The sequence below is a fragment of the Dendrobates tinctorius genome, unplaced genomic scaffold (assembly GCF_039654945.1).
Source record: "Dendrobates tinctorius isolate UK_male_01 unplaced genomic scaffold, ASM3965494v1 ptg000011l, whole genome shotgun sequence".
Classification (NCBI taxonomy): domain Eukaryota; kingdom Metazoa; phylum Chordata; class Amphibia; order Anura; family Dendrobatidae; genus Dendrobates; species Dendrobates tinctorius.
In genome coordinates this window covers 66,011,965-66,037,613 of record NW_027361679.1, presented here as the reverse complement: position 1 = coordinate 66,037,613, position 25,649 = coordinate 66,011,965, and the positions used below count along the sequence as shown (strand labels likewise).

Sequence of the window (25,649 nt, the reverse complement as noted above, 5' to 3'; positions counted from 1 at the left end):
ATAATAAGAATAATAACAACAGAGGGACACAGAAGATTAAAAAAAACTATTACAAAATCAAAGTACATTAGGCCAAAGGATAGGGATACTTTAGCTGAGCATTTAAAATTGTGTAAATGTGTAACACACATGGTCTTTGCTCTAAGTCAGGGATGCCCAACTTGTAGCTTGGGAGCCACAAGTGGCTCGCGGGCCATAATGTGTAGTTCACAGTTGTCTGACAAAGCACATATTAATCAACAGATCTTGGAAAAAAATAAATTCCACAATGGGCTGTGTTAAAATAAATGTTCCTGTGCTGAGATAATCTTATAAACGTGCCCCGCCTATGTAGTGTGAAATGCCACATCTGACCATGCAGGAACATGGTCTAATCATACCACATCTGCTGACCAGGGAAGGAGGATTTTTAGTCCTCTTTTTTGGCTTTGCTATTAAGTTTAGTGACCGGGGAAGGAAACAAAAGAGAGTATACAGACATTATTTAACTCACAGAAAGAATTAGCGGTTATACCGTGCTGACCAGTAAGTGATACATCACAGGATTCAGGGTTTCTGCCTTAAAATCATGTTGCTCACTGATGGGGTGTTAAGCACACACACAAAAAAAAAAAAATCAGAAAATTTATATGGGGAAAGTAACACAGTTTATGATGGATCTCTACTGCTTATCTGATACCTAAGATGATAACAATTGAGAGGATAATTCTAGAGGATTTTTAAAAAATAAAGCTTCTGCATTTCAGTTTAGAACATGTGCTAACTTTTAAGCATTACTTTAAAATGTCATATTAAATACAAAATATTATGTTCCATGCCCTTGAGTTACAGCCTTTGTTAGGGTTACTGGTTGAGGGGCTGCCACTCCAGTTAGAGCACTTATTATTAGACATTAATTCATTACGCTTTCTATAATAACAGAAGTAAAATAAAGTTTCGGCTCTGGTTAGCAATGTTGGTTTGCAGCACTGGAGTCCTGGGTTCAAATCCCACCAAGGACAACATCTACAAGGAGTTTGTATTTTCTCCCCGTGTTTGCGTGGGTTTCCTCCTGATACTCTAGTTTCCTTCAACACTCCAAAGACATACTGATTTAAGAATTTTAATTTAGAGTGTGAGTCCCATTAGGTTCAGTTATGATGTCTGTAAAGGGCTGGGAATATGATGGCGCTATATACCGGTAAGTAAGAATAATAAATCAATGTCAGGACTTTACAGAATAATGTTTCTAGACATTGACTGTAAAAGGAGTAGAAATTATCCACCCAAAAAAAAACAAATTGAATCCAAACATCTACCAATAAAAAGAAAAAATTCACTTATTTTCCCCAAATGAAGTCAAAACAAAACAATGTATCCTTGTAAACAAAGCACTTTATGATGAGCTGATGAATTCTGTACACTGCAAAGAATCCTGGATCCAATAAGAAGAGCTTACAAAACAGATTTACATATGTTGCCAAACGATAAATATATTGTTTCCAATAAAGGATATTAGGAAATACATAATACAACATGTCTCTAGATGACTGATTCTCAAGAAACCCCTTAGCAGAATAATGCCAGACAATTTTCTTGATCTAAAGAACAATAAAAATATCTGATTGTTATCATAATATTGCTTCATTCTTACAAGGAAAAAGCATTCTTGATCTTCTTATAGGGAACCTGCCATGTAAAATAATGTTATCAACCTGCAGATATGGGGTTGCTATGCAGGATAATGGCATTCTGATGCCGTGTGGCACCCACCCTGAAGGCCCTGCTGCCGGGAGGAAACAAACTTTATTAATCCCGTCAGCGTTTAGCTTGTAGTCATAGGGGTGGTGCCAAAATGTTTTTAGTAATCGATATGTGTATCGAGTGTGGAGGCTATACCCGCACCCCTCTCCATGCACAGACCTGTGACTGAAACTGTGGCAGCACCACCCCTATCATTGAAAGCTGACCAATGACGGGGAAATAAATTTTATTTCTTCCTGGCAAAGGGGCTCTCACTTATCTAGTGCGCTATTTACCTGCAGATTAACCCCATATCTGTAGGTTAACAGTGTTATTTTACATGACCGGTTCTCTTTAAACCTAAAGATACACATTTGTATACCAGTATGCTTATACTTCATAGCAACTTTATCAAGTTAGATGCATAATCACATGTCATGTGCCTATGCTTAATCATACAAATATCAAAAGACTGACCCTCACATCGGGATGGGATGTGACGGTCAGTCTTTTGATATTTGTATGCATTAGCCTTCTGACTTAGCACTCCGCCCCTTAGCCTCAGGCGCTTTTAATTGCAGCAGGATCCTACCCCTCCACAGAGATATAGATTTCAGTCTAAGGCTGTGTGCACACGTTGCGGGTTTTTTTGCATTTTCGCGGCACTTTTCCGCTGCAGAATCGCTGTGAAAACGCAAAAAACGCATCCCATGCAATACTATGGAATTCCACAATGCTGTGCTAATGCTGCGGATTTTTCCGCTGTGGAATCACATAGCGGAAAAATCCGCAGCATGCCCATTCTTTTTGAGGAATTGTGGCGATTCCACACCCATAGGATTGCAGTGAAACGCTCACTTTACGCATGTGGCTGTGCCCACCATGAGTAAAGTGAGTGTCTCATGTGCGGATGGTACCCAGGGTCTGGAGAAGTGGAGACTGTCCTCCAGGCCCTGGGTACCATAATCCTGTAAAAAATAGAATTAAAATAAAAAATAGTGATATACTCACCTTCTGATGGCCCCTGGCGTCCTTCCCGCCTCTCACCACGCTCCCGGCAACTTCCAGTCCCAGTTATGCTTTGCGCGAATGACCGCGATGACGTCGCGCTCTCGCGAGCGTGACGTCATCTCAGGTCCTTCGCGCAAAGCATTACTGGGACCGGAAGATGCCGGGAGCGCCGTAGAGCAGATCGGGGGCCGTCGGAAGGTGAGAATAACAATATTTTTTATTTTTTTATTATTTTAACATCCTACCTATCGCATTTCCAAGCGACGCTTGCAAAACGCTTGTTTTCCGCTGAAAAAATGCATGTGAATTCGCATGTGTTTTACCCGCGGCGGGAGTGCGGAAATGTTGCGGAAATTTCCGCAGCATTTCTGCAACGTGGGTACATAGCCTCAGAGAGGATTCACATTAGGTTCCCATAGAGATGTAGACTTCAGTCTAAGAGAGGATTGGCATTAGGCTAGGTTCTGGCAACGAAAATCGCCTTATCGTGGCTGCCGGGTACACATGAATTGGCCAATTTATGCGCTAAGCATTCTCAATTTTTCATATTTCTAATGCAGTAATGCAATCCAATTTTCATATTTTATGTTTGCATGCTACAGCGGGCTGCTTTATTTGTTTGTATATTTAATCATAGACTTCCAATTTCAATGGCACCTCATATGAAGGTGGTACTATCTTATTCAGCAAATCTCACAAAGTGATAAAGCTTTAAAATTCCAGCTGGAAAATTGTCTTTCATAACCACAAATAGGATACAATCTCTCAACAACTCAGCTGACCCAATGATGCTTATTTCTTCCAGAATTTAGGCAGTTTGGCGGGTTTGTAACTTACTCGTAACCAATTAGCCTTAGTATTTGTTCTTATTGCATCAGACTTTAGAATAGGAAACAAATATTTGGGCACTGGATGCTAGTTTTGCTAAAGGAACAATGAAAGTCAAAAGACAAATCGTCACAATTTTATTTTCCTAAAAAAAAATAATATGCAATAATATATAACGCAGCAAAAAACAGGCTGTAGCAGATATTAAAGCATTTCTGGAATCACAGATCAATACACTTGGCCCTGAAATGATGAATTAAAAAGGTTGCACTGTAGTGATTTTCTTATAAAAAACTATCCAAAGATGTTGCCTGGTATGGAATATTAGCCTTATAGCTGGAAATATGTTGTCTTATTGCTTCTAAAACTGGTTTCTCAGTATACAAAGTGTATGCAACAAAATTGATCTCTCGGAAAGGTTTAAAGGGAATCTGTCACCCTATTTTTCACTTATCAGCTGCCAGCTCCGCCATCAGATTACGCGATGTAACCTGAAAGGTCCGGTCAGATGGGTGTCGCCGTCCCATCCAGCGCCTCCCATCTTCTAACGGTGACGTCTTCTTCTTTGCTGCCTGTCGTGACTCCTGCGCAGGCGCACTGCTCTGCCCTGTTGAGGGCAGAGCAGAGTCCTGCAGTGCACAGGCACTAGACCTCTCCTCGCACCTGTGCACTGCAGTATTTTGCTCTGCCGTCAACAAGGCAGAGCAGTGAGCCTGCGCAGGAGCCAGGACAGGCAGCAAAGAAGAAGACGTCATCGTTAGAAGAAGGGAGGCGCCGGACCGCACCACCCATCGGACCAAGACCGGACCGCCCCCCCGTGAGTATAATCTAACTCCTTTTTCTTATCTTTCAGGGTATATAGGGGGTTTATCTACAGCATTACAGAATGCTGGAGATAAGCCCCTGATGTCGGTGCCGGCAGCTGATAGGTGATAAATAGGGTGACAGATTCCCTTTAACCTGGTATACTTACTTTTACTATAGTTAGAATGGCTGTTTAATTCCAAAATAAAAATGAGCATTTGTTAAGTCCATGTAGAGTGCAAGAGCTATGAGTATGAGGCTGGAGTCCCACTAGCAAACAGCATCCGCTATGGGAGCATCCGATGTGATATGCTAATAACACTCGATACCTGCTCTGCTGCGAGTGGGAGCCGAGTTTCAGTGCTCTGTGCTCTGATCCTCTCGCATCAGAGAATTACAGCAGAGCAGTGGAGGAGACGGAGACATTCATTTCTCCATCTCCTCCATTGTCTGGGTCCGTGGGAATCGCACTGCACTTAGGTGATATCTGAGTGCAGTGCAATGTTTCACACGCACCCATAGACTTACAGTTGTAGCCAAAAGTATTGACACCCCTGCAATTTTGTCAGATTATAATACTCAGTTTCTTCCTGAAAATGATTGCAATCACAAATTCTTTGGTATTATTATCTTCATTTAATTTGTCTTAAATGAAAAAACACAAAAGAGAATGAAGCAAAAAGCAAAACACTGATTATTTCACACAAAACTCCAAAAATGGGCCAGACAAAAGTATTGACACCCTCAGCCTAATACTTGGTTGCACATCCTTTAGCCAAAATAACTGCGACCAACCGCTTCCGGTAACCATCAATGAGTTTCTTACAATGCTCTGCTGGAATTTTAGACCATTCTTCTTTGGCAAACTGCTCCAGGTCCCAGATATTAGAAGGGTGTCTTCTCCAAACTGCCATTTTTAGATCTCTCCACAGGTGTTCTATGGGATTCAGGTTTGGACTCATTGCTGGCCACCTTAGAAGTCTCCAGTGCTTTCTCTCAAACCATTTTCTAGTGCTTTTTGAAGTGTGTTTTGGGTCTTTGTCCTGCTGGAAGACCCATGACCTCTGAGGGAGACCCAGCTTTCTCACACTGGGCCCTACATTATGCTGCAAAATTTGTTGGTAGTCTTCAGACACACGGTCAAGCAGTCCAGTGCCAGAGACAGCAAAGCAACCCCAAAACATCAGGGAACCTCCGCCATGTTTGACTGTAGGGACCGTGTTCTTTTCTTTGAATGCCTCTTTTTTTCTCCTGTAAACTCTATGTTGATGCCTTTGCCCAAAAAGCTCTACATTGTCTATTCTGACCAGAGAACATTCTTCCAAAACGTTTTAGGCTTTTTCAGGTAAGTTTTGGCAAACTCCAGCCTCGCTTTTTTATGTCTCGGGGTAAGAAGTGGGGTCTTCCTGGGTCTCCTCCATAAAGTCCCTTTTCATTCAGACGCCGACGGATAGTACGGGTTGACACTGTTATACCCTCTGACTGGAGGGCAGCGTGAACTTGTTTGGATGTTAGTCGAGGTTCTTTATCCAACATCCGCACAATCTTGCGTTGAAATCTCTTGTCAATTTTTCTTTTCCGTCCACATCTAGGGAGGTTAGCCACAGTGCCATGGGCTTTAAACTTCTTGATAACACTGCGCACGGTAGACACAGGAACATTCAGGTCTTTGGAGATGGACTTGTAGCCTTGAGATTGCTCATGCTTCCTCACAATTTGGTTTCTCAAGTCCTCAGACAGTTCTTTGTGGTACACACAAGGACACAGGACATTAATCAATGTCAACTGGCTGCAAGTGTGATTTAGTTATTGCCAACACCTGTTAGGTGCCACAGGTAAGTTACAGGTGCTGTTAATTACACAAATTAGAGAAGCATCACATGATTTTTCGAACAGTGCCAATACTTTTGTCCACCCTCTTTTTTATGTTTGGTGTGGAATTATATCCAATTTGGCTTTAGGACAATTCTTTTTGTGTTTTTTCATTTAAGACAAATTAAATGAAGATAATAATAACAAAGAATTTGTGTTTGCAATCATTTTCAGGAAGAAACTGAGTATTATCTTACAAAATTGCAGGGGTGTCAATACTTTTGGCCCCAACTGTATATATGTGATTCGATTCTTGCAACGATTCGCAGCATGCTGTGATTGTTTTTGTATACTTAATCGGCACGAGAAAATAATCACAGACGTGGGCCGCACCACAAAATAAGGCTGGTCCGAATGCTATCCGATTTTTTATCGGATTGCACTCATACTATTTATTCTCTCATGTGAATGATTCATAAGTATTTTCAATCTGCACCCACCAACGCAGCCTGATTGACAGCTGCATATTGCACCGAGCAGTGTGAGATGTCAGCAGCAGGGAGGATGGACACTAAGGAACATGTCTATCAGTCTACATGAGATAGACAGAGATTGAGCTCAAACTTTTAACAAAAATACATCCATTCTGAAAGTAAACACATTTAATGGGTCTAAAATATCTAAAGAAATGGAATCTGCCACCAGGTTTATGCTTCCAATCAGAGGGCAGCACAAAATAGGGACATAGACTGAGATTCCAGTGGTGTGTCCCTTACTCATTGCTGTAGTTTTCATAATATCATGGGTTCATCTACTGCAGTTTTGCTATTCTGCTCAATGATGAGCTCTGTCTACCCCTGTCTCTTAACTGACTTACAACTTGCAACGTACAGCAATGGAAATTATTGCCCTTGCTTTATTTGTTCTAGATCAGTGTTTCCCAAAATCCAGTTCTCACAACCCCAAAACATCATGTTTTCAGGATTTTCTTGGTAAAGCACAAGAGTGGAATTACCATCAAAGCATCAGAAACTGTCATGGGTTCTCTCACCTGTGCAATAATAAAGAAATCCATAAAACATGATGTGTTCTGGGCCGTGAAGACTGGAGTTTGGGAATCACTGGTCGAGATTGTGAAGTCTGATAACAGATACTCTTTAACCCCTTACCGACATTGGTTGTACGTGTACGTCCTGTGTCGGTTGGCTGTGCATGAAGTGGGCTCCGAAACTGAGCTTATGCCACACTTTGCAGATGTAACACAACCAGAATTTTCATGTAACAGCACTAATTGGAGCTATGCTAACAGCTAAACAATGACTGATGCCGTTAACCCGTTCAATATTAGATGTCATAAAGCCTCATTCAGAAGACCATGTATCAAAGGTACGTGAATGAGGCATTACACTGATAGAGCAGAGCCATGTACGTAATTCCATCATCTGTGAAACATTCCGCTGAGCTGTTTCTAATCTCATCTTGTGTGATACACTCCGTGTATGTATCCTCCTCCTGTGTAATACACTCCGTGTATGTATCCTCCTCCTGTGTAATACACTCCGTGTATGTATCCTCCCCCTGTGTAATACACTCCGTGTATGTATCCTCCCCCTGTGTAATACACTCCGTGTATGTATCCTCCTCCTGTGTTACACTCCACGTATCTATTCTCATTTTGTGTGTTACACTCCGTGTGTGTATCCTCCTCTTGTGTGATACACTTCGTGTATGAATCCTCCTCCCGTGTAATAAACTCTGTGTATGTATCCTCCGCCTGTGTAATACACTCCATGTATGTATCCTCCTCCTTTGTAATACACTCTGTGTATGTATCCTCCTCCTGCGTAATACACTGCATGTATGTATCCTCCTCCTGTGTAATACACTCCATGTATGTATCCTCCTCCTGTGTAATATACTCCGTGTATGTATCCTCCTCCTGTGCAATACACTCCATGTATCTATCCTCCTCCTGTATAATACACTCAGTGTATGTATCCTCCCCCTGTGTGTCACACTCCATGTATGTATCCTCCTGTGTGATACACTCCATGTATGTATCCTCCTCCTGTGTGTTACACTCCATGTATCTATCCTCCTCTTGTGTGATACACTTCGTGTATGTATCCTCCTCTTGTGTGATACACTCCATGTATGTATTCTCCTCCTGTGTGTTATACTCCGTGTATGAATCCTCCTCCTGTGTGTTATACTCCATGTATGTATCCTCCTCCTGTGTAATATACTCTGTGTATGTATCCTCCTCCTGTGTAATACACTCCGTGTATGTATTCTCCTCCTGTGTAATACACTCCATGTATGTATCCTCCTCTTGTGTAACATACTCCATGTATGTATCCTCCTCCTGTGTAATACACTTCGTGTATGTATCCTCCTCCTGTGTGATACACTGCATGTATGTATCCTCCTCCTGTGTGTTACACTCCATGTACTGTATCTATCCTACCCTTGTGTGATACACTTCTTGTATGTATCCTCCTCTTGTGTGATATACTCCATGTATGTATCCTCCTCCTGTTTAATACACTCCGTGTATGTATCCTCCTTCTGTGTAATACACTCCGTGTATGTATCCTCCTCCTGTGTGTTACACTCCATGTATGTATCCTCCCCCTGTGTAATACACTCCATGTATGTATCCTCCTCCTGTGTGTTACAGTCCATGTATGTATCCTCCTCGTGTGATACACTCCGTGTATGTATCCTCCTCCTGTTTGTTACACTCCGTGTATGTATCCTCCCCCTGTTTTTTACACTCCATGTATGCATCCTCCTCCTGTATGATACACTCCATGTATCTTCCTCTTGTGTGTTACACTCCGTGCATGTATCCTCCTCTTCTGTGTTACACTCCATGTATGTATCCTTCTCCTGTGTGTTACACTCCGTGTGTGTATCCTCCCCCTGTGTGTTACACTCCATGTATGTATCCTCCTCCTGTGTGATACACTTCATGCATCTTCCTCTTGTGTGTTACACTCCATGCATGTATCCTCCTCTTGTGAGTTACACTCCATGTATGTATCCTCCTCTTGTGTATTATACTCCGTGCATGTATCCTCCTCCTGTCTAATACACTCCGTGTATGTATCCTCCTCCTGTGTAATACACTCCGTGTATGTATCCTATCCCTGTGTAATACACTCCGTGTATGTATCCTCCTTCAGTGTAATACACTCTGTGTATGTATCCTCCCCCTGTGTGTTACACTCCATGTATGTATCCTCCTCTTGTGTGATACATGGAGTGTAACACAAAGGAGGAGGATACATACATGGAATGTATCACACAAGAGGAGGATACATACATGGAGTGTAACACACAGGGGGAGGATACATACATGGAGTGTATCTATCCTGCTCTTGTGTGATACACTCCGTGTATGTATCCTCCTCTTGTGTGTTACACTCCATGTATGTATCCTCCTCCTGTGTGTTACACTCCATGTATGTATCCTCTTCCTGTGTGATACATTCCGTGTATGTATCCTCCTCCTGTGTGTTACACTCCATGTATGTATCCACCTCTTGTGTGATACACTCCATGTATGTATCCTCCTCCTGTGTGTTACACTCCGTGTATGTCTCCTATCCCTGTGTGATACACTCCATGTATGTATCCTCCTCCTGTGTGTTACACTCCGTGTATGTATCCTCCCCCTGTGTGTTACACTCCGTGTACGTATTCTCCCCTGTGTGTTACACTCCATGTATGTATCCTCCTCCTGTGTGATACACTCCATGTATCTTCCTCCTGTGTGAAACACTCCGTGTATGTATCCTCCTCCTGTGTGTTACACTCCATGTATGTATCCTCCTCCTGTGTAATACACTCCGTGTATGTATCCTCCTCCTGTGTAATACACTCCGTGTATGTATCCTCCTCCTGTGTAATACACTCCGTGTATGTATCCTCCTCCTGTGTAATACACTCCATGTATGTATCCTCTTCCTGTGTAATACACTCCGTGTATGTATCCTCCTCCTGTGTGTTACACTCTGTGTATGTATCCTCCTCCTGTGTGTTACACTCCATGTATGTATCCTCCTCCTGTGTAATACACTCCGTGTATGTATCCTCCTCCTGTGTAATACACTCCGTGTATGTATCCTCTTCCTGTGTAATACACTCCGTGTATGTATCCTCCTCCTGTGTAATACACTCCGTTTATGTATCCTCCCCCTGTTTGTTACACTCCATGTATGTATCCTCCTCCTGTGTGATACACTCCATGTATGTATCCTCCACCTATGTGTTACACTACATGTATCTATCCTCCTCTTGTGTGATACACTCCGTGTATGTATCCTCCTCTTGTGTGATACACTCCATGTATGTATCCTCCCCCTGTGTAATACACTCCATGTATGTATCCTCCTCCTGTGTGTTACAGTCCATGTATGTATCCTCCTCGTGTGATACACTCTGTGTATGTATTCTCCTCCTGTTTGTTACACTCCGTGTATGTATCCTCCCCCTGTTTTTTACACTCCATGTATGTATCCTCCTCCTGTATGATACACTCCATGTATCTTCCTCTTGTGTGTTACACTCCGTGCATGTATCCTCCTCTTCTGTGTTACACTCCATGTATGTATCCTCCTCCTGTGTGATACACTCCATGTATGTATCCTCCTCCTGTGTGTTACACTCCGTGTATGTATCCTCCTCCTGTGTGTTACACTCCATGTATGTATCCTCCTCCTGTGTGATACACTCCGTGTGTGTATCCTCCCCCTGTGTGTTACACTCCATGTATGTATCCTCCTCCTGTGTGGTACACTCCATGTATCTTCCTCTTGTGTGTTACACTCCGTGCATGTATCCTCCTCTTGTGTTACACTCCATGTATGTATCCTCCTCCTGTGTAATACACTCCGTGTATGTATCCTCCCACTGTGTGTTACACTCCATGTATGTATCCTCCTCCTGTGTGATACACTCCATGTATCTTCCTCGTGTTACACTCCGTGTATGTATCCTCCCCCTGTGTGTTACACTCCATGTATGTATCCTCCTCCTGTGTGATACACTCCATGTACCTTCCTCTTGTGTGTTACACTCCGTGCATGTATCCTCCTCTTGTGTGTTACACTCCATGTATGTATCCTCCTCCTGTGTAATACACTCCGTGTAAGTATCCTCCTCCTGTGTAATACACTCCATGTAAGTATCCTCCTCCTGTGTGTTACACTCCGTGTATGTATCCTCCCCCTGTGTGTTACACTCCATGTATGTATCCTCCTCGTGTGTGATACACTCCATGTATCTTCCTCTTGTGTGTTACACTCCGTGCATGTTTCCTCCTCTTGCGTGTTACACTCCATGTATGTATCCTCCTCCTGTGTAATACACTCCGTGTATGTATCCTCCTCCTGTGAGATACACTCCATGTATCTTCCTCTTGTGTGTTACACTCCGTGCATGTATCCCCCTCTTGTGTGTCACATTCCATGTATGTATCCTCCTCTTGTGTGTTATACTCCGTGTATGTATCCTCCTCCTGTGTGTTAAGGCCCCGTCACACATAGCAATCTCGTTAGCGAGATCGCTGCAGAGTCACAAGTTTTGTGACACAACAGCGATCTCACCAGCGAGATCGCTGTGTGTGACAGCGATCATCGACCGGCCCCCCTGCCGGTATCGCTGATCGCTCTGGGAAATCTCTGGACATTTCTTTTGTCGCTGATCTCCCACTGGCCAGCACGCATCGCTGCATGTGACAGGCGGGAGACCAGCGATCAGCGATAAAATAATAATAAAAAAAATATATATTACTATTCTCACCTACCGACGTCCCGTGCAGCATTCCCGCCTCTCTCCACGCTCCGGTCCCAGTAATCCTTTGCAATAATGACCGCGAGACTTCGCGATACCGCGAGAACGGACGTCATCGTGGTAATTCTCACAAAGGATTACTGGGACCGGAGCGTGGAGAGAGGCGGGAAGACTGCGCGGGACGCCAGAAGGTGAGAATAACAATATTTTTTATTTTAATTCTATTTTTGACATGAATCAGCGCTGAACACAGCGATGCCGGGCACGCGGCGTCGCTGTGCTAATCGCTGTTGAAGCTGTTTGACACCAGCGATCACATAGCGATTTACCAGAGATCCTGACACGTTGATATCGTTGTTGGGATCGCTGGTACGTCACTTAGTGTGACGGGGCCTTTACACTCCATGTATGTATCCTCCTCCTGTGTAATACACTCCGTGTATGTATCCTCCTCTTGTGTAATACACTCCGTGTATGTATCCTCCTCCTGTGTAATGCACTCCGTGTATGTATCCTCCCCCTGTTTGTTACACTCCATGTATGTATCCTCCTCCTGTGTGATACACTCCATGTATGTATCCTCCTCCTGTGTGATACACTCCATGTATGTATCCTCCTCCTGTGTGATACACTCCATGTATGTATCCTCCTCCTATGTGTTACACTCCATGTATCTATCCTCCTCTTGTGTGATACACTCCGTGTATGTATCCTCCTCCTGTGTGATACACTCCGTGTATGTATCCTCCTCCTGTGTGTTACACTCCATGTATGTATCCTCCTTTTCTGTGATACACTCCGTGTATGTATCCTCCTCCTGGGTGTTACACTCCATGTATGCATCCTCCCCCTGTGTGTTACACTCCGTGCATGTATCCTCCTCTTGTGTGATACACTCCATGTATGTATCCTCCTCCTGTGTGATACACTCCATGTATGTATCCTCCTCCTGTGTGATACACTCCATGTATGTATCCTCCTCCTTTGTGTTACACTCCATGTATCTATCCTCCTGTTGTGTGATACACTCCGTGTATGTATCCTCCTCTTGTGTGATACACTCCATGTATGTATCCTCCTCCTGTGTGTTACACTCCGTGTATGTATCCTCCTCCTGTGTGTTACACTCCATGTATGTATCCTCCTCCTGTGTGATACACTCCGTGTGTGTATCCTCCCCCTGTGTGTTACACTCCATGTATGTATCCTCCTCCCGTGGGATACACTCCATGTATCTTCCTCTTGTGTGTTACACTCCGTGCATGTATCCTCCTCTTGTGTGATACACTCCGTGTATGTGTCCTCCTCCTGTGTGATACACTCCATGTATGTATCCAACTATTGTGTGATACACTCCGTGTATGTATCCTCCCCCTGTGTGTTACACTCCATGCATGTATCCTCCTCCTGTGTGTTACACTCCATGTATCTATCCTCCTCTTGTGTGATACACTCCGTGTATGTATCCTCCTCTTGTGTGTTATACTCCGTGTATGTATCCTCCTCCTGTGTGTTACACTCCGTGTATGTATCCGCCTCTTGTGTGTTATACTCCGTGTATGTATCCTCCTCCTGTGTAATACACTCCGTGTATGTATCCTCCTCCTGTGTAATACACTCCGTGTATGTATCCTCCTCCTGTGTAATACACTCCGTGTATGTATCCTCCTCCTGTGTAATACACTACGTGTATGTATCCTCCCCCTGTGTAATACACTCCGTGTATGTATCCTCCCCCTGTTTGTTACACTCCATGTATGTATCCTCCTCCTGTGTGATACACTCCATGTATGTATCCTCCTCCTGTGTGTTACGCTCCATGTATGTATCCTCCTCCTGTGTGATACACTCCATGTATGTATCCTCCTTTTGTGTGATACACTCCATGTATGTATCCTCCTCCTGTGTGTTACACTCCATGTATGTATCCTCCTCCTGTGTGATACACTCCATGTATGTTTCCTCCTCCTGTGTGATACACTCCATGTATGTATCCTCCTTCTGTGTATTACACTCCATGTATGTATCCTCCTCCTGTGTGTTACACATCGTGTATGTATCCTCCTCCTGAGTGTTACACTCCGTGTATATATCCCCCCCTGTGTGTTACGCTCCATGTATGTATCCTCCTCCTGTGTGATACACTCCGTGTATGTATCCTCCTCCTGTGTGATACACTCCGTGTATGTATCCTCCTCCTGTGTGTTACACTCCGTGCATGTATCCTCCCCCTGTGTGATACATTCCATGTATGTATCCTCCTCCTGTGTGTTACACTCCGTGTATGTGTCCTTCTCCTGTGTATTACACTCCATGTAAGTATCCTACTCTTGTGTGATACACTCCGCGTATGTATCCTCCTCCTGTGTGTTACACTCCGTGTATGTATCCTCCTCCTGTGTGTTACACTCCGTTTATGTATCCTCCTTCTGTGTCTTACACTCCGTGTATGTATCCTCCTCCTGTGTGTTACACTCCGTGTATGCATTATTCTCCTGTGTGATACACTCCGTGTATGTATCCTATTCGTGTGTGATACACTCCGTGTATGTATCCTACTCCTGTGTGGTACACTCCTTGTATGTATCCTACTCCTGTGTGATACACTCCGTGTATGTATCCTCCTCCTGTGTGTTACACTCCATGTATTTATTCTCCTCCTGTGTGTTACACTCCGTGTATGTATCCTCCTTTGGTGTGATACACTCCATGCATATGTCCTCCTCCTGTGTGTTACACTCCATGTATGTATTCTCCTCTTGTATGATACACTCCATTTATGTATCCTCCTCTTGTGTGATACACTCCGTGTATGTATCCTCCTCCTGTGTTACACTCCGTGTATGTATCCTACTCCTGTGTGGTACACTCCTTGTATGTATCCTACTCCTGTGTGATACACTCCTTGTATGTATCCTCCTCTTGTGTTATACACTCCGTGTATGTATAGTATCCTCCTCCTGTGTGTTACACTCCGTGTATGTATCCTCCTTCTGTGTGATACACTCCGTATATGTGTCCTCCTCCTGTGTAATACACTCCGTGTATCTATCCTCCTCCTGTGTGTTACACTCCATGTATGTATTCTCCTCTTGTGTGATACACTCCATGTATGTATCCTCCTCTTGTGTGATACACTCCATGTATGTATCCTCCTACTGTGTGTTACACTCCGTGTATGTATCCTCCTGTGTGTTACACTCCGTGTATGTATCCTACTCCTGTGTGATACACTCCGTGTATGTATCCTACCCTGTGTGATGCACTCTGTGTATGTATCCTCCTCCTGTGCGTTACACTCTGTGTATGTGTGGCGCCCCTGAAGGTTCAGTCACCACAGAGGTGCTGCACCTCCTCCTGAGGTGTGGTGCCCCACCATCCAGGTAAGGTGGAGACACCTGACCACACTCCAACACCTGCATCCCACACAACATAGTAGTGTAGCAAAGCACCTTTGGTGGCTCCCTGCTTGGAACACGAAGAGTGCTGGGAGGTGGGTGGAGCTTAGTTGCACAAGTGAACGGGAGATGACTAGGACTAGGTCAGTCGGTGAGATAAGATCCCCGGAGTGGGATGGATGGAGGGAGGTGCTGCAGCAGTCTCCTGCGACCTGGAGCTGCTGGCACTGGAAAGAGATATAGAAAGCCTGATTCTCCAAAAGGAAGAAAGATTTGTACGGAACGTAAGGAGAAGAAGAGAACTAAGGAATAGGGTCGGAGTGGAACCCTTCCTCAAGTTCTAAGCGCATGGCCGGGGTCCGGTCCCCGAGGTTTCATGGATACTAATGGTCCTGCAGCAGACACCAGAGGAATAGAAGTTGTCACCACTTTATTCCCACACAAGACTTGGGGGCACAACAGCAACGTGAATGAGCCGGGACTTGGTAGTAAGGAGTCCCCGAAGCAAGCTACAGTTGTCTGCCGTACAAGTAGAGTTCAAAGGAACATCTTAATGGAGGAACTTGGGTTTAACACACAACCACAAGTACTTCATTACAAGCGCTAGAAAGGAGACGTTCAGAGAAGGCATATGTTGGCGGAGTGTTGGAATAGAGTACTTCATCTTGCCTGTCGGTTGGCTGGGCCCCTGACCTGGAGGACACAGCACCGAGGCGGGCACCTGTATGCACAACAGACTGTGAGTAAAGCTTTGGAACTACATGCCCTGGTGTCCTCCGCTTATTCCTGCATCAACCCACTCAGCACTGCTACATCTCTGTGCTTAACATTGCACCATTACGCTCTCCTCACTATCTCCCCATTTACACTGCCCTGGGACTACAGCCCTACCTGTGGAGGGCTACAACATCATTGCTGCACCACACCATCTGTACAGAGAAGCAACCCTGCAGCGCTGGTCAAATTGACGAGAAACCACAGGTGGCGTCACGAATCATTCACTTATAAACTTTAATCAGCCATGCTTAACACCATCCTCTTACACATGGACGCCCAGGGCCACGGACTGGGTCACCGCTACTGTGACACTTCCCTTTGAGATACCGGCCCGGTATCGAGTACCCCACGGCCCTGGCGGGCGACCCATTTGTATCCTCCTCTTGTGTGATACACTCCATGTATGTATCCTCCTCTTGTGTGATACACTCCGTGGATGTATCCTCCTCCTGTGTGATACACTCCGTGTATGTATCCTACTCCTGTGTGATACACTCCGTGTATGTATCCTACTCCTGTGTGGTACACTACTTGTATGTATCCTACTCCTGTGTGATACACTCCGTGTATGTATCCTCCTCCTGTGTGTTACACTCCATGTATTTATTCTCCTCCTGTGTGTTACACTCCGTGTATGTATCCTCCTTCTGTGTGATACACTCCATGCATATGTCCTCCTCCTGTGTGATACACTCCGTGTATGTATCATCCTCCTGTGTGTTACACTCCGTGTATGTCTCCTCTTGTGTGATACACTCCGTGTATGTATCTTACTCCTGTGTGATACACTCCATGTATGTATCCTCCTCCTGTATGATACACTCCGTGGATGTATCCTCCTCCTGTGTGATACACTCCGTGGATGTATCCTCCTCCTGTGTGATACACTCCGTGGATGTATCATCCTCCTGTGTGCTACACTCCGTGGATGTATCCTCCTCTTGTGTGATACACTCCGTGTATGTATCTTACTCCTGTGTGATACACTCCGTGTATGTATCCTCCACCTGTATGATACACTCCGTGGATGTATCCTCCTCCTGTGTGATACACTCCGTGGATGTATCCTACTCCTGTGTGATACATTCCGTGTATGTATCCTCCTCCTGTATGTTACACTCCATGTATGTATTGTCCTCCTGTGTGATACACTCCGTTTTATGTATCCTACTCCTGTGTGATACACTCGTATGTGTATCCTCCTCTTGTGTGATACACTCCGTGTGTGTATCCTACTCCTGTGTGATACACTCGTGTGTGTATCCTCCTCTTGTGTGATACACTCCGTGTATGTATCATACTCCTGTTTTGATACACTCGTGTGTGTATCCTCCTCTTGTGTGATACACTCCGTGTATGTATCCTCCTCCTGTGTAATACACTCCGTTTATATAACCCCATCCTGTGTGATACATTCCATGTTTCTAATCCCATCCTGTGTGATACACTCTCTGTAGCTAACTTTATTATGTGTGATACACTCCATGTATCTATATCCATTCTGTGTGCTAATCACCATGTATCTAACCCCATCCTGTGTGATACACTCCATGCTTCTAATCCCAACCAGTGTGATACACTCTCTGAAGCTAACTCCATTTTTTGTGATATGCTAGATGCATCTATCTCCATTCTGTGTGCGAATCCCCATGTATCTAACCCCATCCTGTGTGATACACTCTGTGAATCTTATCCCAGCCTGTGGATACACTCCGCTGAGCACTGTATCTACTCCCATCTTGCGTAATACACTCTTCTGAGCCCTGTATCTAATCCTTCATGTGATACACTCCGCTGAGCCTTGTATCTAATGCCATCCCGTGCCATACAAGCAATGTAACTAATCCCATCACGTGATACAGTCTACATATCTAATCCCAGCAAGTGATAAAGTCTGCGTATCAAATTCCAGCACTTGATACAGTCCATGGATCCAATGCCAGCATGCAATACTGTCAGTGTATCTAAGCCCATAAAGTGATAAAGTCTGTGTGGCTAACGCATATGCCTAGTCTAGCATATGCATACGTCTAGTGCATATGATACAGTCCCGTGTGTTTAATCCCTATGTGTAATGCAGTCCATGTGTCCAATCCCTGCGCTTTATACAGTCCCTGTGTTTAATCAATGAGTGTAATAAAGTTTGCAATTCTAATCCAATCGTGATACAGTCCGCATATCTAATCTCAGCACATGATGCAGTCAGCGTATCTAACAAAAGGCATGATACAGTCCGTGAATCTAATCTTAGCGCATGATACAATCCACATATCTAATCCCAGTGTGTGAGCGAGCAGCGCCAAACAAACGAATCGGCGCTGCCAGCCATCCTCTGTGGCACTGTCCACATTTTAGTATCACTTTTGCAATCACCAACAATAATCCTCCCTTATCCTTTTGCAACACCCAGAAGGTGAGGGGAGGAGTGACATGGAACACGTGAGCTAAACCATCCCACCCATATTTACTGCAGTCCTAATGCAGACTAGCAGGACACTAGATTTTCATGGCAAATTTCACCTGCTGCTCCACCTAGTTTTAAAAACTTGAATATATCAAAACCATTTAAATTATTAAAAAATAAAGTAAAGTTTGCGCACATAAAACCTCTCAAAGATGTCAATAAATTGAAAAATATATAATTATTAGACCATGATGATATATATATATATATATATATATATATATATACAGTCATATGTTAAAGTTTGGGCACCCCTATTAATATTAACCTTTTTCTTTATACCAATTTTGGTTTTTGCAACAGCTTTTTCAGTTTCATATAGCTAATAACTGATGGACTCAGTTATATTTCTGGATTCAAATGAGGTTTATTGTACTAACAGAAAATGTGCAATCTGCATTTAAACAAAATTTGGCCCGTGCAAAAGTATGGGCACCCTTATCATTTTCTGGATATGAACACTCCTAACTACTTTTTACTGACTTCCTGAAGCACTAAATTGGTTTTGTAACCTCATTGAGCTTTGAACTTCATAGCCAGGTGTATCAAATCATGAGAAAAGGTATTTAAGGTGGCCACTTGCAAGTAGTTCTCCCATTTGATTCTCCTATGAAGAGTGGCATCATGGGCTCCTCAAAACAACTCTCAAATGATCTGAAAACAAAGATTATTCAACATAGCTTTTCAGGGGAAGGATACAAAAAGTTGTCTCAGAGATTTAACCTGTCAGTTTCCACTGTGAGGAACATAGTAAGGAAATGGAAGAACACAGGTACAGTTCTTGTTAAGCCCAGAAGTGGCAGGCCAAGAAAAATATCAGAAAGGCAGAGAAGGAGAATGGTGAGAACAGTCAAGGACAATCCACAGACCACCTCCAAAGACCTGCAGCATCATCTTGCTGCAGATGGTGTCACTGTGCATCGGTCAACAATACAGCGCACTTTGCACAAGGAGAAGCTGTATGGGAGAGTGATGCGAAAGAAGCCGTTTCTGCAAGCACGCCACAAACAGAGTCGCCTGAGGTATGCAAAAGCACATTTGGACAAGCCAGTTACATTTTGGAAGAAGGTCCTGTGGACTGATGAAACAAAGATTGAGTTGTTTGGTCATACAAAAAGGCATTATGCATGGAGGCTAAAAAACACAGCATTCCAAGAAAAACACTTGCTACCCACAGTAAAAATTGGTGGAGGTTCCATCATGCTTTGGGGCTGTGTGGCCAATGCCGGCACCGGGAATCTTGTTAAAGTTGAGGGTCGCATGGATTCAGCTCAGTATCAGCAGATTCTTGACAATAATGTGCAAGAATCAGTGACGAAGTTGAAGTTACACAGGGGATGGATATTTCAGCAAGACAATGATCCAAAACATCGCTCCAAATCTACTCAGGCATTCATGCAGAGGAACAATTACAAAGTTCTGGAATGGCCATCCCAGTCCCCAGACCTGAATATCATTGAACATCTGTGGGATGATTTGAAGCGGGCTGTTCATGCTCGGCGACCATCAAACTTAACTGAACTGGAATTGTTTTGTAAACAGGAATGGTCACAAATACCTTCATCCAGGATCCAGGAACTCATTAATAGCTACAGGAAGCGACTAGAGGCTGTTATTTTTGCAAAAGGAGGATCTACGAAATATTAATGTCACTTTTATGTTGAGGTGCCCATACTTTTGCACTGGTCAAATTTTGTTTAAATGCAGATTGCACATTTTCTGTTAGTACAATAAACCCCATTTGAATCCAGAAATATAACTGAGTCCATCAGTTATTAGATATATGAAACTGAAATAGCTGTTGCAAAAAACAAAATTGTTATAAAGAAAAAAGGTTAACATTAATAGGGGTGCCCAAACTTTAACATATGACTGTATATATATATATATATATTGTGGCAGGGCTAAGGGTCGTGTAATTGATGGGAGATATGTGTCTCATAAATGGCTTATCTCCATAATGTAAGGCAGAAGTAAAGCATACCAGATATTGTTATTGTTTTTGTTTGAAGGACCTGTGGTGAGGTCACAGTCATGTGACCAGTCAGCTGCTGGGAACGTGGGTGTGGCTACAGCCTTATAATGTGACCTGCTCCTGAACCAGAGAGCTGTATGTGGGGAGGACTACACCTCCCAGCATGTGCTGAGACTCGCGGTCTGAGTCTGCAACCACGAAGGTTTATGTTTTGTTTGCCTAAGCTAGAGGCTATTTTTGGTGATACGCTGTTTTATGGTTTATGACAGAAATAAACCTCATGAACTTTGGAAGAACCGGTCTCCTGATTGTCTCCCGCTGCACCTGAGCGAGTCACATCCCCACAATTGGTGGTACAAGTGCGGGCAGCGGTCCCAGCAGAGACTTGAGACAGTTGCTGCATGTCCTGGGTGAAGTTTGCAGCGGGGCAACAAGCATTGCCTGGAATCATGGAGGACCTCATGAAACACCTGGTCCAGTCCCAGGCACTGCAGCAGGAAACCAACAAGCTGTTGTTACAGCAGATCCAGCAAAGCCAGCAGGAGCAGCGGCAGCAGTTCCAGCAGAGCCAGCAGGAACAACGGCAGCAGATGCAGCTTCTGGCAACCGCCATCCAGGAGGGCAGGACGAGCGCCCCAACCCCAGGTCGGGCTGATGCCACTGACGTCGAGAAGGCGGTAAGACGCGCATTACAAAAAATGACCCCTGAGGATGATGTGGAGGCCTTCCTGACGGTGTTTGAGAGGGTGGCTGAGAGGGAAAAACTTCAGCCAGAGCGGTGGGCGGAGGTACTGGCCCCTTACCTAACGGGGGAGCCCCAGAAGGCGTACTTTGACCTGACGGTACAAGATGCCAGAGAGTATCCCAAATTAAAAGCGGAAATTCTCGCACGCTTGGGGGTAACAATGACTACCAGGGCACAGCGAGTTCATCGCTGGGCCTATCACCGGGACAAACCCCCGCGCTCCCAAATGTTTGACCTGTTGCACCTGGTCCAGAAATGGCTGCAGCCAGAGTCGGCTTCCCCTGCACAGATGGTAGAGCGAGTTGTGATGGATCGGTTTGTGCATTCTCTGCCGAGACCTCTACAGACTTGGGTTGCCCAGGGTGATCCCCAAAATGCTGATGAACTGGTTGGGCTGGTCGAGAGATACCAGGGGATGGAAGGTTCCTTGGGGAAGCAGCCCATTCCATATTGGGGGGGTCCCAGCAGGGGGCGGAGTCACAAAAAGGGGTGGTGCGTCCAAGGTCAAAAGGGGCGGGGGAGGCGGTGCCCAAGGTCCCCTCGGGTGTTATTTGCTGGAAGTGTCATGGGCCAGGACATATAGCGGCCCGTTGCCCCCAGACCACCGAGCAGATGGACTGCAGCATGGGACGCCGTAGTTCATACTACGCATATCCAGCTTGCAGTGTGAACTCGCTACGTAACAAGGGGCCACAAGCGTGTCCCGTGAAGGTGAACGGTCGAGCAGTAATGGCGCTTCTGGACTCCGGGAGCTTGGTGACCCTTGTGAGGGCCAGTTTTCCTCTAAACATACTCCTGGGTAAAAAGATTGGTGTTCGGTGCATACATGGCGATGCAAAGGACTACCCTATGGCTAGGGTGAAGATTGAAACGGCGCATGGCACCGAGTCGCATGAAGTTGGCGTTGTTCGAGACTTGTTGCATCCCATAATTATTGGCCGGGATTTCTGTCTGTTTTGGGATCTGTGGGGGATGGGTTCTGAGTGTGCTAGCAAGAGCAGGGAACCAATCCACCCCACTGAGGTATCGCCACCACCAGAGGCAGACGAGTTCCCTTTATGTGTCCTTGTTGGGGATGAAGAGGAAGGGTCCCCTGTACCTGACATCCCGGAGTTAGGGGTGGCCGGGGAGAATTTTGGGACTGCCCAACATAGGGACCCCACACTAAGGGAAGCCTTTAACAATGTCATCGTCATTAATGGGGTTGCACAAGAGCCGGGAGCGACACAAGGTTTCCCCATTTTATGTTGAGTGGGGAATTGTTGTACCGGGTCACGAAAATAAGGGAGGAGGTGGCAGAGCAGTTAATAGTACCAGGCCCCTATAGACGAAAAGTGTTGGACATGGCCCATTCACACATCTTGGGGGGACACCTGGGGGTGGAAAAAACCCAGGAACGGATTGTACAGAGGTTCTATTGGCCTGGGTGTCACCGGGAAATAGTAAACTATTGCAGGTCCTGCCCGACATGTCAGTTAACTGCCCCCACATCTCATTTTCGGAACCCTCTTGTGCCACTGCCCATTATTGAGGTGCCATTTGAGAGAATTGCCATGGACTTGGTTGGTCCCTTAGTTAAATCAGCTCGGGGCCATCAGTATATATTAGTCATCCTGGACTATGCCAAACGCTATCCTGAGGCCATTCCCCTGAGAAACTCCTCTGCGAAGAGTATAGCCCGTGAGCTGGTCCATGTGTTTTCCCGGACGGGTTTGCTGAAGGAGATCCTGACCGACCAGGGGACACCTTTTATGAGCAAGGTGATGAGAGAATTGTGCAGAGTCTTGCAAATTTCCCAGCTGAGGACTTCAGTGTACCATCCACAGTCAGATGGCCTTGTTGAGAGGTTTAACAAGACCCTGAAGAGCATGCTGAGAAAAGTCATAGAGGAAGATGGTAGAGACTGGGATTGTCTCTTACCGTATTTACTGTTTTCTATCGGTGAAGTTCCCCAGGCCTCCACGGGGTTCTCCCCCTTCGAGCTTCTGTACGGCCGGCATCCGCGAGGTCTCCTAGATATAGCCAAGGAAACCTGGGAAGCCGAAGTCACGCCCCACAGAAGCATCATTGAGCATGTGGCACTGATGCAGCAGAGGGTTGCGAAGGTGATGCCCATTGTTAAAGAACATCTCCGCCAGGCACAAGAGGCTCAGGCCAAGGTCTACAACCGGTCAGCCAGAGTGAGGCAGTTCAATCCGGTAGACCGAGTTCTCGTGCTAATCCCGACGGTGGAAAGTAAGTTCTTGGCCAAGTGGCAAGGGCCATATGAGGTGGTGGAGAAACTGGGAGACGTAAACTACAAGATCCACCAACCCGGAAGACGGAAGCCATACCAGGTTTACCATGTTAACCTTATCAAGCCGTGGCAAGATAGAGAGCCAGCGGTAACTCCGTGCTTGCTGGGCAACCTAGAAGGGGAGGTTGGAGCCGTTACCATAGCGGAGACTCTATCGAAGGCCCAGAAGCAGCAGTGCCGGGAGTTACTCCAGAAAAACCGCGACCTGTTCTCAGAGTTGCCGGGGTGCACGAAGATGGTGGAGCACGAAATTCTGACCGAGCCACATGTGCGGGTGAACGTGAAACCATATCGTATTCCTGAGGCCCGGCGAGAGGTAATCTCCAAGGAGGTGCAGCGTATGTTGAAGCTCGGGGTCATTGAGGAATCCAAGAGCGGCTGGTCGAGCCCGATTGTCCTGGTCCCAAAACCTGATGGTGAATGGAGGTTCTGCAACGATTACCGGAAGCTGAATGAGGTCTCCAAGTTTGACGCTTATCCCATGCCACGTGTTGATGAGCTCATCGAGAGACTTGGACCTGCCAGGTACATAACCACTTTGGATCTGACCAAGGGATATTGGCAGATCCCCATGGCACAGGAAGCCAAGGAGAAGACGGCATTCTCCACACCAGACGGGTGCTTCCAGTATGTCCGGATGCCGTTTGGCCTACAGGGAGCTCCAGCAACCTTCCAGAGGGCGATGGATAGAATCCTTGCACCTCATAAGCTATACGCTGCCGCATACCTGGATGATATCGTCATCTTTACCCCGGGCTGGGAGACTCACCTGGAAAAGGTCCAAGCAGTGTTTGACGCTCTAAGAGAGGCGGGGTTTACAATAAACCCGAAGAAGTGTGCCTTGGGGAGAGAAGAAGCCAAGTACCTCGGATATGTAGTGGGGCGTGGCGAGATCAAACCCCAATTCAATAAAGTGGAGGCAATTCAAACATGGCCGAGACCTCTGTCAAAGAAGCAAGTTAAAGCCTTCCTGGGGATTGTGGGATATTACAGGAGGTTTATCCCAAACTTCGCCACAATGGCTGCACCTCTAACTGATCTGCTTAAAGGGACAAAGTCAGTGATGGTCAGCTAGTCCGAAGAAGCAGAGTCAGCCTTCCAAGAAATGAAGGGAGCTCTTTGTAAGCAGCCCATTTTGGTGGCCCCAGACTTTAAACGTGAATTTGTCCTCCAGACAGATGCCTCAGATGTCGGGGTAGGAGCTGTCCTTTCCCAAGAGATACGTGGGGAGGAGCATCCTGTTCTCTACTTGAGTAGGAAGTTGACTTCTTGTGAGAGAAATTACTCAGTTGTAGAGAAGGAGTGTTTGGCCATAAAATGGGCAGTGGACACATTACGGTACTACCTGGTGGGACGGAAGTTTAGGTTAATATCCGACCATGCCCCACTCAGGTGGATGAGGGAAACCAAGGGCAAGAATGCTAGGGTCACCCGCTGGTTCTTAGCCCTACAAGACTTCAGCTTCCATGTAGAGCATAGGGCCGGGAAGCTACATGGGAATGCCGATGCCCTCTCCAGAATCCCTTGCCTGGTAGGTGAAAGTGCCAAGCCCCACGGCTTTAGGCAGAGGGGGGAGGTATGTGGCAGGGCTAAGGGTCGTGTAATTGATGGGAGATATGTGTCTCATAAATGGCTTATCTCCATAATGTAAGGCAGAAGTAAAGCATACCAGATATTGTTATTGTTTTTGTTTGAAGGACCTGTGGTGAGGTCACAGTCATGTGACCAGTCAGCTGCTGGGAACGTGGGTGTGGCTACAGCCTTATAATGTGACCTGCTCCTGAACCAGAGAGCTGTATGTGGGGAGGACTACACCTCCCAGCATGTGCTGAGACTCGCGGTCTGAGTCTGCAACCACGAAGGTTTATGTTTTGTTTGCCTAAGCTAAAGGCTATTTTTGGTGATACACTGTTTTATGGTTTATGACAGAAATAAACCTCATGAACTTTGGAAGAACCGGTCTCCTGATTGTCTCCCGCTGCACCTGAGCGAGTCACATCCCCACAATATATATACAC

The 25,649-nt window shown here is 45.4% G+C and overlaps 1 protein-coding gene across 2 annotated transcripts in view; it reads right to left on the bottom strand.

Annotated features, from left to right (window-relative positions):
• The window catches only part of ANTXR2 (ANTXR cell adhesion molecule 2), a 292,455-nt gene that overhangs the window by 200,414 nt on the left and 66,392 nt on the right, over positions 1-25,649 (bottom strand). The gene's annotated exons all lie outside the window — the stretch shown is intronic.